A 15,336-nucleotide genomic window follows, 5' to 3' on the forward strand; every position below is an offset into this window, starting at 1 on the left:
ACAAGGATTTCTTTATTGTTCTGTTTTAGTCCCTTTTTTTTTTCTTACAACACTAATAATAATAAGATTTCTATTTACTTTTTGTTTTGCCCGTAAATTTGTAACGTCGATAGACGGAAACTTTTTATTTAATGTGGTTAGCAATAATTACTATAGGAGAAGATATACGCGTTACTGCGTCTCGGAAGAGATTATTATAACGACTGAAGATAGAATAAATTTTATTTAGTTCAACGCGATGCTAGATACGCGGGCCGTCTTGACGGGTCTATGGTCTTCGACGAAAAGCCATGATAAGAGCTGTTTGGTCTACGAAGTGGCCGCGTGTAAACAGAGTCGCCGGAAGTAACCCTGCACCGGTTTGAATGTCAGCAGCCGACATAAACAACGATCCAACAAAGTATTGCTTTGTAAGAATTGAGTCGTCATTTTATGTATGCGTGATTTCTGGTGAACTGGAAAGTTTCTCAAACTGATTAAGCTGGGAAACTCCCAGTCCACAGAACAAAACGGGAAAAATGTGCACCGTCTGCAGTTTGGGGCCCCGGGCCCTGCCACAAGTCAAAAGGCTTGGAAAAAAGCTGACCATCGTCGACGGAAAAGAAAAATGCTGGTCAGCGGTCTAAATCCTATGCAAAAGGTAGAAGGAAAGAGGAAAGGGGGAAATAAAAAAAAGAAATAAGGGATACGGGATGGACGAATATTAAGTCGGACATAACACTATCATAGTATTTTTTTGATCTTTTTTTTGATTTATACAAGGTTGATGCTGCAAGGGTTCTCATATCGTCTATTTTTGCAGTGAATTCATTAATATAATTACTTTAAGTTTCCAAATTTTCTTTTAAGGGGAAAGAACTTGGAATTCTAACCTTTCTACCATAGATCAATTCGAAAGGTGTCAAATTAGTTGATTTATAAAAGAAAGAGTTGTATAAAAACATAGCAAAGGGCACTAATTTATCCCAGTCCTCGTATTTATTTATATATTGTTTCATGAATTCTGTTAAGACAATATGACTTCTTTCTAATAAACCATTAGATTGAGGATGATAAGCTGAGGTTGTAAGATGTTTGATTCGAAAAATCTTGTCTAAATGATGAAGTACCTTCCCTACAAATGATCGTCCTTGATCACTAAGAATAATTTTGGATGCCCCAAATTGAATTATTGCATTCCTAGCTAATGCATCAGCTATTGTTTCTGCTTTGATATTTAGGATAGGTATTGCTATACAATACGTTGTCTAGTTATTTTGAACAGTTAAAATATGTTTATTTCCTGATGGTGTAACAGGTAGTGGTCCAACCGTATCTATTGATATTTTATCGAAAGGTTCTGACGGTGTATCCGTTATAATCATGGACTCTTTAATTTTATTTCTCACCAATTTTATTTCTTGACAACTAGGGCAGGATTGAATGAATTCTGTTATTTCATCCCTCATATTTATCCAGTAAAATCTTTCTCTAACTCGTCGATAAGTTTTTGTAATACCTTTATGACCTCCTACCAAACTTTCATGGTATTCAGCTATTGTATCCTGTCGAGAATCGTAATGTTTTCAATTCATGTTGATCTACAATTGTTTTAATTGTATGGAAAATGGTTTTTGCATCCTGTATAGAAAATGTTTCAACATATTTAGAGGTTAAAACTGCACTTAAAATCTTATGTTTTCCTCTCGGAGTAATTAAAACTTGTGGAAATTTAGGTTTTTGGAATTTAATATCTGCGGGGTCAATCGCTTTGATATCAATTAGCAATCGAGTTATTGTTGTTGTAAATTCACAGTCTTCTGATATAAAATGAAGCCAATTATCACGGTAATAAGTAAGATTTTCATTTGTATATCTAATTAGGACCTTTGAATTTGTATTTTTCATACCAGGATAATATAACTCTAAAGGTAATGTTGAGGAAGGTGTGTTTCCTTTAGCCTGTATTTCTGGTTCAAGAGCGGACTCTTTATTTTCTACGTTATCTTCATTTATTTCAGGTATACTATTGAGTAAGTCGTGGTTTTTCATGAGGTAGTTGTGGAATCGTTAATTGTTCATCATCTTCCGAAGTTATTTGATCACTTGTACGATCTCCATCCTACCAATATCTTTCATCTTCACTTGGTGGAATATTTGATAATCCAATGATACTTCTGATTGTAGATTTAAAATTATTTTCCATATCAGAACTTTCAGAGCTAATATCAAAAGTAAATTTTAAAGCATTTGTTCAATTTTCACGTGGAAGAGTTGTGGTTTTGGTTGTGAACGGGTAACCGGTTGTTTAGCTGCTAGGCTTGGAAAAGCACTATTTCTGCCTCTTGCTACAGGTAGTGGGTCAATTTAACTTATCTCACCTCTTGTTTGTTTTGGAGGTAATACTGGTAGTTCTATTGGATTTTTCCTTGTTCTTCCGATACCCCGTGTTACTGTTGATGAAGAAGGTTTCTCTGGTTGTGTATGAGTTGGATGATGACGATTCCTAACTCTCTCTCCGATAGTATTTCCAGAGATTTCATGTGTTGTAGTTGTATTATTTTTAGTGGCCATATCTTTATTAGCGTTTTTCTTTGTTGCGGAAAGGATAAGAAGGACTGATAATTCGGTCGGATTTCGAGACAAAGCATCAGCGTTTACGTTACAACGACCTGGTTTATAAAAAAAATTGTAATCATGTTCCCTAAGTCGAGTTCTTTATCTTAGTAGTCTTGATACAGGTGGTTTTACTGAGTCTATCCATTTGAGAGGTTCATGATCACTGATGAGTGTAAATTTTCGTCCACATAGATAAGGACGAAAGTGTAGAATACCAGCGATTATTGTTAGACACTTTTTTTCTGTGGTGGTATAATTTTTCTCCACTCGTTTTAATAGTCTGGACATATAAGCTATAGGCCCTTCTTCACCAATTTTCCCTTGACTTAAAATTGCTCCAACTGCAATGTCTGATGCATCAGTGGTTACAATAAAGGGTTCATTGAAATCAGGGCACTGTCAAACTGGTGAAGTACACAAGGCTCGTTTCAAATCATCAAGGCTATCCTGTTGTTCGTTGCCCCAATTAAATTTATTGCCCTTTTTCAATAAATCCGTTAAAGGTTTAGCACGTTTAGAAAAGTTTTCAATGAATCGTCTATAATCACCAGCAAGTCCTAGAAATTGTCGAACATTAGTAATATTTTTAGGAATGGGGAATAAAGATATTGTTTCGGTTTTCTTAGGATCAGGTTTGACACCTCTATCACTGATTACATGTCTAAGATAAGCAACTTGTTTGTTTAAAAATTCACATTTATCTGGTTGTAACACTGAATTGGCTGAATTTAAACGTTGGAATAGTCTTCGAACTCGGGTTTCATGTTCTTGTCATGAAGAGGCAAAAATTACAACATCATCTATATAAACAAATAATTCAATATCTTGTAATCTTAATAATACGCGATCCATTGAACGTTGAAAGGTTGCTGGTGCATTTTTAAGTCCAAACGGCATTCTTACATATTCATAGTGGCCCTTAGGTCTGCTGAAAGCTGTTTTGGACTATCTTTGGGTTCCATTTCTATTTGGTGAAACCCGCTAGCTAAGTCGTAAATAGAAAAATATTTAGCTCCACCCAATCTATCTAATATTTTAGTGATGTTTGGTAAAGGATACGCGTCTCTGATTGTTTTCTTATATAAATTTCTGAAATCTATCACCATACGCCATCTTTTATTTTCTTTCGAATCTGGCTTCTTTGGGACAATCCATAGAGGTGAATTGTAAGGGGATATGAAACTCTCTAATTATATTATTATCTAATCATTGTTTTACTTGCCTATTTATCTCATCTTTATGTACTGGTAGATAACGATATTGTTTGACCATTACAGGTGCATCATCGGTAGTAATTATTGAATGTTTTAACACAGAGATGACGCATAAAGGATCTCCAGGTGAAATCTTTTATGATATTAACATGCTTTCCTTCTTTAGGGTTCAAATGCTCAAAATATAAATTCTCTATAACCTTTGTTAATCTATCCTCTGAATTTCCATTAATGTCACTGTCAGTATCTTGATTAAAGGAATCTTCGGACTCACAGCTTTCATATGGTATTATTTCTTGTGGTGGAATCTCTATTTTCAAATCATCCTGATAAGCATTTATAGTATAGACATATGCAGTGCCGTTGCTATTTTTAACTAAAGAATTACTAATAAAGACATAAGCATGAGTAGAAATTCGAGGTAAATATCCGAACTCTAATGTTGTTTTTTGGGAATCATTGTCCTCGTTCGAGCGTTGAGAAAATAGACTCTTGATGGAGATTTTGAGTGGATCTTCTAACACATGTAGAATGTGATGTACCGAATGTAATCTATCAGATACCAATTTACTAATAAAATATAAATCTAAGGCACTCCACTGTTCAACTAATCGAGGGACTACAGCATTTATCGACAGCTATCGAGTTTGTGCTGGATGAAGGACTTCATGAATTTCTAAATCCAAAAATGACTAAAACTCTTGAAATTCACTTTGTCGTTTCGCGCTAGCTTTAAAATAGTTATAGACATTGCGTGCTAAGTCTTCGCACCCACGAGGTAAGGCTTTACATGCTTCGCTTGCACACAAATCCAAAGAATGACAGATACATTTAAAAATAATTATACCTGGACAAGCTTTCCTGAAACGGCTAGCGACAGAATTGCGAGACCCCATTATGGTATTACAACCATCCGATGCGAAGCCTATTACATGTTCCCAAGAAACGTTTCTAGTTTCGAATGACTACTTAATAAAATTAAATAAATTTTACTATGTTACTATGGAACTAAAGAGGGAGTACTAGTCAGGCCAAACGGCATCCTGATTCACTCGCACTGCTCTCTGCCCTCGACATAGAAAGCGGTATACGTTCTGTCTTCTGGCTCGATTTCGATACGATGGAAGGCATTCGAAATATCGACCATGGAGATGAAGTTTGGGTATCCAGATCTAAAAGTACGTTCATTCAGGTTACGATAATCAATGCAAAGTCGCCAAGAACCATCTTTTTTAGCTACCAACAGAGGTTCAATGGACCAGATGCTATCTGCCCTAGTTATGTAATCGAGTTCTATAAGCTGGTCTACAAGCTCATGAAGAGCCTTGATTTTTAGTTCAGACAACTTCCTGGGTTTCTGCCGTAAAGGCTTTACACCAGGCATGATATGAATCTTATGACGGACTAGACAACAAAAACTAGTAGTAGTTCGACTATTTCACTCCAGTAAATGTAAGGCATCAGTATTTTCCTCTCGAACAGAAATGCAGAGGACATCGGGATCTCGTACTCAATTAGTGACCTTGATAGTTACCCTAGGTTCAAGTTGTGTATCTGAAGGATATTATTTATCAGTACTACAAGAAACGAGAGGATCATCGACTTATTTATAGGCGGAAAAGATGGAACTTTCCGTGCAACAAATTCGGAGGGCTTATACCCTGGCATAGTCTACTGCATGTTCTCATAGTCTATCTTGATCTTGGCCATTTTGCAAAAATCAACACCCAAGATCATCGGTCTAGATAAATTTTCAACAACAAGAAGCCATAAGAAGTGAGCTACTAAATCTAATTCTACCAAAAACATAGCTGCTATATCATAACGAGATTTTTCCTCTGTAGCAGTCACAAGATTACTCTTAGTGTAGAGAATCTTTACTGCATGCTTTGAAATACGATCAAAATGTTTCTTAGAGATGAAACTTCTTTCAGTACTCCCATCAATCAGTGCATCTAAAGTGACCTTGCCAACTGTAAATGGACACATGACTCTGTATAATATTGTGGGTTGTGAATCCACATAATGATTGATGGGTTCAGTTTGAGCAGCGTTTTCCTGAGATGATAAGTTAAGGCTTTTATCTGAGCCTACTCCCACCCCCCTCCCGTTTACATGTACACAAGGTACAGATACGGCCAGCGAAGATGGAGTGTTACATCCCCGTAACAGAACGGTCTTTTTTCTTGAGTCAAGACACAATCGCCTTCTACTCCACTCAGGTGCGGAGACCTCGCAGAGTCGATTTTAGAGGGAAAATTAAAGAAATAGGTAAGGTAATCAGTGCTGACAAACCGCTATGGTGCAACAAATGAAGAATAGAGATGTTCCTTTTTATTATAGATAATCTTTATTACTCTTTACTCACTTTAGTTGAATAGAAACTGTTTTACAAGAGTGAAATTCATAGGTAGCAGAAAGTTAAAGTGCTGTGCAGCAGGTTGGCGCGTAGCAGACTGTAGTGCTGCCTGAAGATACTCGGCTAGGCTCCCTGGTTGGTTGATTTACAGCCGCTTGGGCTCCCTCGCCGTAGTCGCACCTCTCTCTCTCTTTCTTGCTCGTAGAGTTTGACCTCGCTCGTTTACTTACGTTTAGTAATGCTCAGAGATTTCTCTTTACAAAAATCTTTTTCGACGAGTTATAAAATTCTTTTATTATTTTGAAGGAAATTTTTTTTTGGTTGGGTTGGGTTTAAAATAAATTAACTTGAGTTGATAGAAGAATTGTTTTCTTCGAGGAGAAAATTCTAAAAGAATTGTTTCTCTTGAACAATTGTAAATTGAAGGAAAATTTAGAGTAACTGAGAATAAATTCTCTCGAAAATCGAATTTAAGTTCAAAAGATAAAATAGACTACAGTTCAAAAATTTGTACCGAGCCCGACAAAAATTCAGCAGAGTTTGAAGCTCCTTGGGTAAATCTGGACTATTTATCCAGGGTCTAAGCCCTCTGTAAAGCTGGAGGTGGTTGTTTTAATGTCCTTTCTGCCAATCCGGTGGATTTGAATATCCAAATTTTCTTTGGTCAGGCCATCCACATGCGGATTTCCTAAACTGCCTTCACGCACGCTTTCTCTTCTTTCCTTTACCTGTCCACCTTGCGTGCTTGGGTTTTCCCTTGGTGCCTTCAGGTCTGACTTTACTACTGATTTTTTTCTACCTGACTCTTCTCAGCATACTGTCTTCTTAAAATATTTTTCTTTAAAAAAAAATGTTGTGTACGCTGGTACATAATAGATGGTTGCGTAGAAACCTCAAAAGGCACTGCGGAACTTCTGAAAACTTTAACATCACGTGGTGCCGGGTAAATGTAAGTATCCCGTAGAATTTCTTTCATCGGGTTTTCTTCTAAAGGAACCAGGTTTTAAAGTAAATTATCTAAGCCAGAGAACGAAGTCTCGTTTGGCTGATCAAATATTTAGATAATCGAGATTTGATGTCATTAGGACAGCGCGTAGAAGATAAAAACGCGTCGACCTTAACACTAAAAGTTTTATCATTCAATAATCGTTTTAATTCCACAAATGGATCTTTAAAAACATCCAAGTTTATCTTATGACCAGATATAGAAATTTGTTAAGGAATCTTTTTATAAGGTACCGATCTAGAAGCTTTCAAGGAGCAGTAGTGACCTTCGAAATCTATTAACTTTGCTGGAAAGTCGTAAGTAGTCTTTTCTGTATGCAAGATGTCTTCAATTGTTGAAGGACGTTTAGAGGTCAAGCACGCGACACGTATGCCGTATAGGTTTCTGATGACAGTTTACTTCCCCCTGCGTTGGATTCAAAATTATCTGCAAAACAAAACTTAAGAATTTCTCAAGTACTCAACTCGTGCTGATAGCACTTTACCAAATGTAAGCGTAACCTCTTAAAACAGATCTTATAACCATTAAGAAATGACTCTCAAGGCCAGTGACATTCGTCTTTTTACCTCTTTGATAAACGTGATTGGATCTTCATCGGCCTTTTCCCCAGTGAACTTGAGATTCCATCTTGCGATGGTGTTTTGAGTATCAAAAGTCTCTTTCCTAGACGAGTAATCAACTCTAGATAACTTTAGAGGCTAGGGGTATTGGAGAAAGGGGTAGGATGACGAAGATCGACTTCATCAGACGTAGTATATGGAGGTTCCGGCCTCCTTCACCTTGAAGATTGGGCAATTTCAACGACAGTCGGAGTTTACCTTGTACTTCAGAGTTTTTATCATTCTTTCCATCCTAGCTATTTGAGAAACTAATGCATCAACTCTAGGATCTTCGGTAGATGACCTTGAGGAATGGCCTTGGTGACCTGGCGTATGGCCAGCGTCAACTATGTTTGATGGAATCATTGTAACATCAAGGTCGCTAGGACGATTACTTTCCACCGAATCACGATCAGAGTTTACTGGATGAGTGGGCGATCTCACCACTTTTAGTGATTTAGGTGCAAACATTTTTGCTTTAGAAGACTTTTTAGCAATCGGATAGGAATCTTTTAACGTCGATTGACGTAATTTTTAACCTTTATCGAGAGTAGGGAGATCTTTGTCTCCTTCAGATGACAAGTAATCGGAATTTTCCGTACCGGTACTATTCGTACGTTTACTCATCAAGGTCAGGAAAGATGAAAAGATTCGACTAGTATTATGATGAAGATCGAATGTTCACCTTGATTAGATTAATATGTATTCGATAAAGTAATTGGTTATTCAAGGTCGTGACTACGTTTCAAGAAAATGAATAATCAACAAAGTACATTTGCTTGAACGAGTGCGACACTAATATTACAATTTTATCGGGAATTTACTCAATGCAATCGTTAGCACGAAAAAGAATTAACGAAGACTTCTAGACGCCGGAGAATCGATCGAGCTGGCCATTTCTATTAAATGTTATATTTATTGAATATTTTAAAGGTATATATTACTTTCTACATTAATTGAATCAATTTATTAAAATTTAAACAGAATTAATTTAGTACCAGTTCAAATAAAATTAATCTATTTGTTACATGAACAGTAAAATAGCAAAATATTCAAAAGGAGTGATATTCAATTAACTGTCGCTAATCCCTTTGTGTACTGTTTTTTGTAAATATGATAGGTTTTAATATTCTGTTTAAAATAAAAAGATAAAAATCAGTGTAATATTTCAATTTTAAACTATCAAACGTTCGAAAGAATAAAATGACGCGGTTAATTTGTGCGTGACAACAACGCATCTATGTTCGTTTTTGTCACGTATGCCTTCAGGCTGCCAGCCGTTCAATTTTCACGAAAGCGAATGAATAGAGATTAAATAGAGTTATACACTTAAAATAAAGAAAAATAATTTCAGAATAAGACTCAATTTATGTTTGATGAAAAAAATAGAAAATTAAGCAATTATGTTAGTTTCGTAAAATAAAATACGGATAAAATAAAATTAAATTGAAAACATTCAATTCTACACTCCATATTGAGTGTTTAGAAAGAGTTTTTTTACGATTTTCCCTATGACCTTGAGAAGCAGTACAAATAAAATAGTTTATTTGCCTAAAATTCCCAAGTGTAAAAGGAATATTAGCAAAGTACTTTGACTATTATTAAGCTTTCTTTCTATACACTCTTCGGGCATGTGGTGTATGAATGGACTCAGGTTTGTGAGTTTTTTAGTAGTATAAAACGATATTATATATCTTCTACCACATATGAATAAATAAATGACGATCACAAGATGAGTTTAACCGCCAATTTTGTTGACACGGCCATGTTGTTTTCGTACGCGGATTAAGATTTTAGTCGTAAACAAGTTCGTATCAAACTCAATAGAAGTTTCTGTTACTAAGTTCGTACTAATAAGCACACTAACAAAGAGATTCAATGTTCTCGAAACTTCTAAGAATTTAACCAAATAAAATTCACGTTAAATTTTATCTGAAAATAAAAGAATTACAATCTCATAAAGTGTGAAGCGAATGAGAACGAGTATGTGTACAGTATATAAAAATTATCACAATTCAAAAATCAATCTAATTGAATAAAAATAATTTAAATAATTAAAAAAAATAAAATAATTAATAATAAATATTCAGGAATAAAAAATTTGACTCCGAGGAAATTGAGATATTCTGGCGTGAAGATGGGTGTCCGCGCCAGAATAAGATTCTAAAAAGAAAAGAGAGAGAGAGATTGATGTTACTCGCTCTCTCGAAAAGAAATTTATATGTTGGTTTGCTGTACATAAAATATACTAAATTCTCTTTTCTAAAATCTCCGGTGATCTCGTTACAATTTATTTTACCAGAGTATTCGGACTCGAGTGTCTTTGTTCTACGATTCTAGCTATTTATGCTGTACTAAAGTATCTCGTTGTCACTTACCTTTCACCACCTTCCGGAGATGAGATTGCATGCGATGTACCAAAATGGATTAACGAATGAAATCAGAATAGACAATTTCCTTGAAAGGATTTCGGACACGCTTTATGTACGACGTGAGAGTTGTATCAAATCTTAATGAATTTCTGGAACAATCTACGACAAGAGACGCCTTTTCTTCTGGACCCTTTCGACACTAAAAGCTCATGCAACAAGTTTTAGAGGGAAAAGTCCAGAATAATTGCGTCAAACACAATTTATGTTATAATTTACCTTTATTAACAATGTAAATTGTGCGGGATTATCCACCGCAACCTGAAGTGGCTCTACTTTATTACAATGGAGCTTCCAGGTTAGGGGGACTAACAGAAATAGTGACGCCCCGGGTACGGGCCGGAATAACGATGGTTAGAGAATGGAAATTATAATAATTTTACAGTAAATATATTAACGCGACTTCGCCCAATGCCCTTTAGAACGATTGTTTGTAGATCAGCTCACCCAGGTTGTTCTGAGGTCGAATTTCCAACAGCTAACCGGACTTCGTTATCCGTTGTAGCGTTGTCGTGGTCTTTTTCACGTCAGGGCTCTGCAGCTGACCCTCGATTGACAGGTCCGCGATGCCACAGCAACCACAGCGTGTTCCCGGTCTAATGCCGATCGAATTATTACTTATTCGCGGAGCGAGATTTGGAGCTCCCGTGCGTACAGGGTATAAAGGTGGACCCCTCCTCGTGGCTATACCTGGTAAGTCTACCCTTATTATAGCGGGATAGAAGCTAAGAGCCACCATCACTACTACCTCCTTATATGTCTACAATCGAGGCTCTGCCTTGATGTGAAGTCCCTTACAGGTGTGTGTGTGTGGGAGAAAATGTGTCTCAAGGAAGAGAATGTAATGATAAGAGAATGGCAAAATGCAAAAAAATATAAAAGCTCCCAAGTATCATGGCAGAAACAGTAGAGATAAATAAATTAATTAATTAATGAATTAACGAGCAAGTAAATGAGTAAATAAGTTGAACATAAACTTTTGGCATACTTCCTAAATATCAATAAATAAGTAAATGAACAAATGGATCCGAACCATGTTCACGATTGCACTCTGCCGCCTCAGAAGGTCAGCTGGTCCTTGCCATATTGCTGGACCAATCAAGTGAGACAAGAACAAATATCAAAACACGCGGAGATTAAAAGCTGAAGCAGGGTAGTGAGGTTCTCTCGGAGCACGGACGATCTAGCGTCGTAGGTCTCTTAAAAAAGCATGTTGATATTGAGTTCTTAATAACCCAAGCCACAGTCGTCGGCTAGTGCGGGGTGTAAAGATCTAGTCCACGGGGGTGGTTAAAGAATCGCTTTCCGGGAGCCCATCGTTCTCCCTAAAATATTGTATGACAATACTGCGAAGGTTATTTCACCTTTCACATTTGATTAGTCGTGAACGAGGATTTACCCTTTGGTTTTCTAGTTTACAAAGGTGCTCCTCGAGGCCCTGACCGGCCGCTTTACTGTGGCTCCTGTGGTGTGGGCAAGGAATTAGGCTGGGCTTGCGTAGCACGTTCCCTATTTTCTTTTTTTATATAATCAGAAAGCAATACGTAGCAATAAAAGTACGCCATGGTACTCGTCGAATTTTTCTATTCTTATACTATGTCTCATCAAACTACCATATAATGTGTTATTTTCATGAAAAAATGCACATAAATTAACCGTACTAATGATTTTATGTTTTTCAGAAACAATACGTATTTCGATACAACACGTATCACAGGGACTGCCGCCCTTCAGGCAACAAAAGCAAAAATAGAATCAAGCGTACTTAATAATATCCGCAAGTAAAGCCGCCCCTATTCGGAATTTGCAGCGGGGCCATTATTTAGGCGTGAGGCCAGAAAGGCTGCAAGAGACAACTGGAATCCACACCAACAACCAGAATGGATCAAGAAGACGACCCTGGAACTTGGACACCTTAGCACCTACTGAGACCCGAAAGGTTCGAGGGGGTGTCTGGTTGGCCTCGCGCGAGCTACCTTCTGGCACTCCCGCTTATAGCCGGTCTCCGAACCTGGTCACGCGCACGCGATCGGTCCGTCCCTGGGGATGCGTCCGAGACGGGTCGCAAAACATACCATTTCTTCCCAAACATAGCAGATAGGCTTGATAATAATTGGATACGCCTGAACAACCTGATGACGCCAATATTCACAGGAAATGTGCACGAAATATGCCACTGAAACAGACTTAACCTGCCCTAATTGCAATAGGGGGGACGACGACACAGTGGAGCACTTCTTGCTGCACTGTCCCCCATATAGAAACAAACGTAGGGATCTCATATCGGTCATACGTTCGAAAACGAACGTTGACCTCAGCTTAACATGGCCTGAAATAGCGCCAAAGTTCGTCTAAACATATGTGAGGACACATGTAAGGCACTCGAACAATTTGTCAAGGTGTGCGCGGAAGAGAAATTGTTCGAAGAGATTAGAAGAATTCGCGAGGGGGTGAAAGAAAAGAGGAGGGTAGCGCGAACGGGAGCAGCAATGCCCAACATACAGAACCCTCCGCCCCGTAGAAGCAGTAGGTCATTATCAGCGCCGTAAAACACAGCTCGTGAACTTCATTGATCCACACCTGGGTGTTGTCGGAGCACCTAGGCACAGGTTGCAGGCCTGCAATCTTCGCAGAACACAGAAACTTTCTAAATGCGCGAGAATATTACGTCCCAAGTAACGCTGTCACTTGTCGACTTGGCGTGCTTCCGGCTTCGTTAGCGCCATCCGCTCTCTCGAGTGTCTCCACCCCCTCCACTTCCGCAGCGCCGCTTGGTCGTAGGCTCGTAATTGTTGGCATGGTTGACCTCTGAAGGTCATCCGGGTTTCTCTTTTATCTTCGGCCTATATGTGGCTGGTGGTTGGTATGGCCTGAAACAGGTTAGGATTCTCTCTCGTAGGTAGCGGTGTTACTAGCGTCAATGGTGTAGTAGCGATGACAGAAGTGGCGCCACCCTTCCACGAAGGGACAAATTCTCCTATGTCCTGTAATAATCTTGAATCTTTAATAATCATAAGAAAATTATTCAATTTTCATTGATTAATTTAGAGAAAGAATCATAATTGCATGATAATTACAACAAATTGGTGTTGTGCTTTTAATAACTTCAAGCTGCTCCAGTTAGACTATGCCTGTAAAGTGTTTATTTTCCAACTCAGCGCTCAGCAATGAATTATTCGATATAATATCTTTCGTAATAATGAACTGTTGATTAAATGTCTATTAATCAATTCACAAAAAAAATCGTTATTCTACGATGATTACAAAAATTGTTATTGTACATTTTACTACAATGAGCTACTAGAGTTAGACTCATCGTCTGCAAAATTGTGGAAATCAAAAATTAAGCATGAAATACTACAAAGCCGTAAAGTACTAAAAACAAATGATCATAAATTATTAGGATATTCATCGTTGAAATATTTACAACCGCGTACCAAATATAGTCTGAATGAAAAAATGTATGTGACATATGATGATTATATATTTTAACTGCTACTCATATATTTGTATAAATGTATATTAATGTATCATGTAATATAATAAAAATAATTATATATGTCCTAAATTGAAAAATAAAAATAATTGTATGTGCTTAGTAAAACTTGAAAAAAATAAATGTGACTGATCATAAATTACATTATTATAACATGAAGAAGATAGAAACTGTTTTTCTAAAATTATTCTGTTAATAAAATCTGTAAAAAAATATTTTTGTGTTTCAACTAAATCATATTTCCAAATAAAATGATAAACCAGATTTATTAAAATAGACTGATTAATTAGAGGCACGTCAATAGTTAAAAATGTTCAAGATAATTCATTACAATATTTTGTCAATAATTTCCGTTGATTATAATAGATTATAAATTAAATCATATTATTTTATTACTTTTTATAGAAATGTAAGAAGTATCTAATCAGTAACTACTATTTCAGTTGAGTCAGTTGAACCCTCTTGCATTATTATTGCGTTTTTATTATTTATAATAATTTATAATATAAATTTAGAAATACAGTATTGCAAAATTATAACAGAGTAGTGGAATTATTCAGTTTGAAGTTGCTTAAATAAATTGATATATTCCTAATTAGCGATAAAAGAAAAGGCATGAAATATAAATTTTACCAATATCAATGAGTATAACAATAACTTTTTATTATCAATTAATTATCATGTTAATTAGATTATTTATATTTCTTAATTTTTGAATTTAAAAAGAACAAAATTATAGCATGAGTACTTTATATACTTAATTTAAGTATATAATATACTTGCAGTAAAGAATTGATATACTTGAAGTAATCAATATTTTTGATATAAATTAATATTATATTAGGATTGAGTAATAAAAAAGTCACAGTTAAGTTAATGTTATTATGATTGTGCAGTACACTTTAAACTTTATTTCGATACAAAATGTACTTGCATCAAATAATCATTATACTCAGACTGACTATATTTTGTGTTTGCCCCTAGTATATTTTCTGGCTATCACATTTTTTCTGTCGGTGGCATGGACAGAGAAGACAGACGTATATAGAATCACAATGCCTTGTTTCATTTGGGGATCACCCCATATCACCATAAACCGCCAAGTTATCACCCCCTTCACCAGACGGCGATACTGTACATGTAAGCTTCTGTACGCTAAAACCAGGTGGCGACAGTATTCTTGGCACAGTCACGCCTACTCCCCTCCAAAGATGCTCATGCATAGAAAAATAGGGAGCGTGACATCCGTCCCCAATAAGATGTCAGTCAAAGGCATTTTTACAATCTTTTAAATTTAAATCTCCAAATGTATAATCTTACTGATTGTCTATGATGCCCAGATTTTTTATCTAATGATCATTCCAAAAATAAGCTTTATTCTTTTAATCTTTTAAATTGGTTTTTTTTATTTTCAATCATTTAATATTCAATCAAATTATGGAAGTTTTTCTTTTTTTAATGTTTATCATTTCGTTGAACAGTCAACTCAAGAATTTAGGACTGGTAAATTATCTTGCGTCGGTATAGTAGAAAAAAAATTCAACTAGTGTCACTGTTTTCTGATAGATGACAGTAATTGCACTGTTTTCAATCAAAAATTCAAAATGCTTATACGAAGAAAAGTCTTCTTTCTGA

Source organism: Chelonus insularis, unplaced genomic scaffold (genome assembly GCF_013357705.1).
Source record: "Chelonus insularis isolate UGA/USDA-ARS -01 unplaced genomic scaffold, ASM1335770v1 contig_64_pilon, whole genome shotgun sequence".
Lineage (NCBI taxonomy): Eukaryota > Metazoa > Arthropoda > Insecta > Hymenoptera > Braconidae > Chelonus > Chelonus insularis.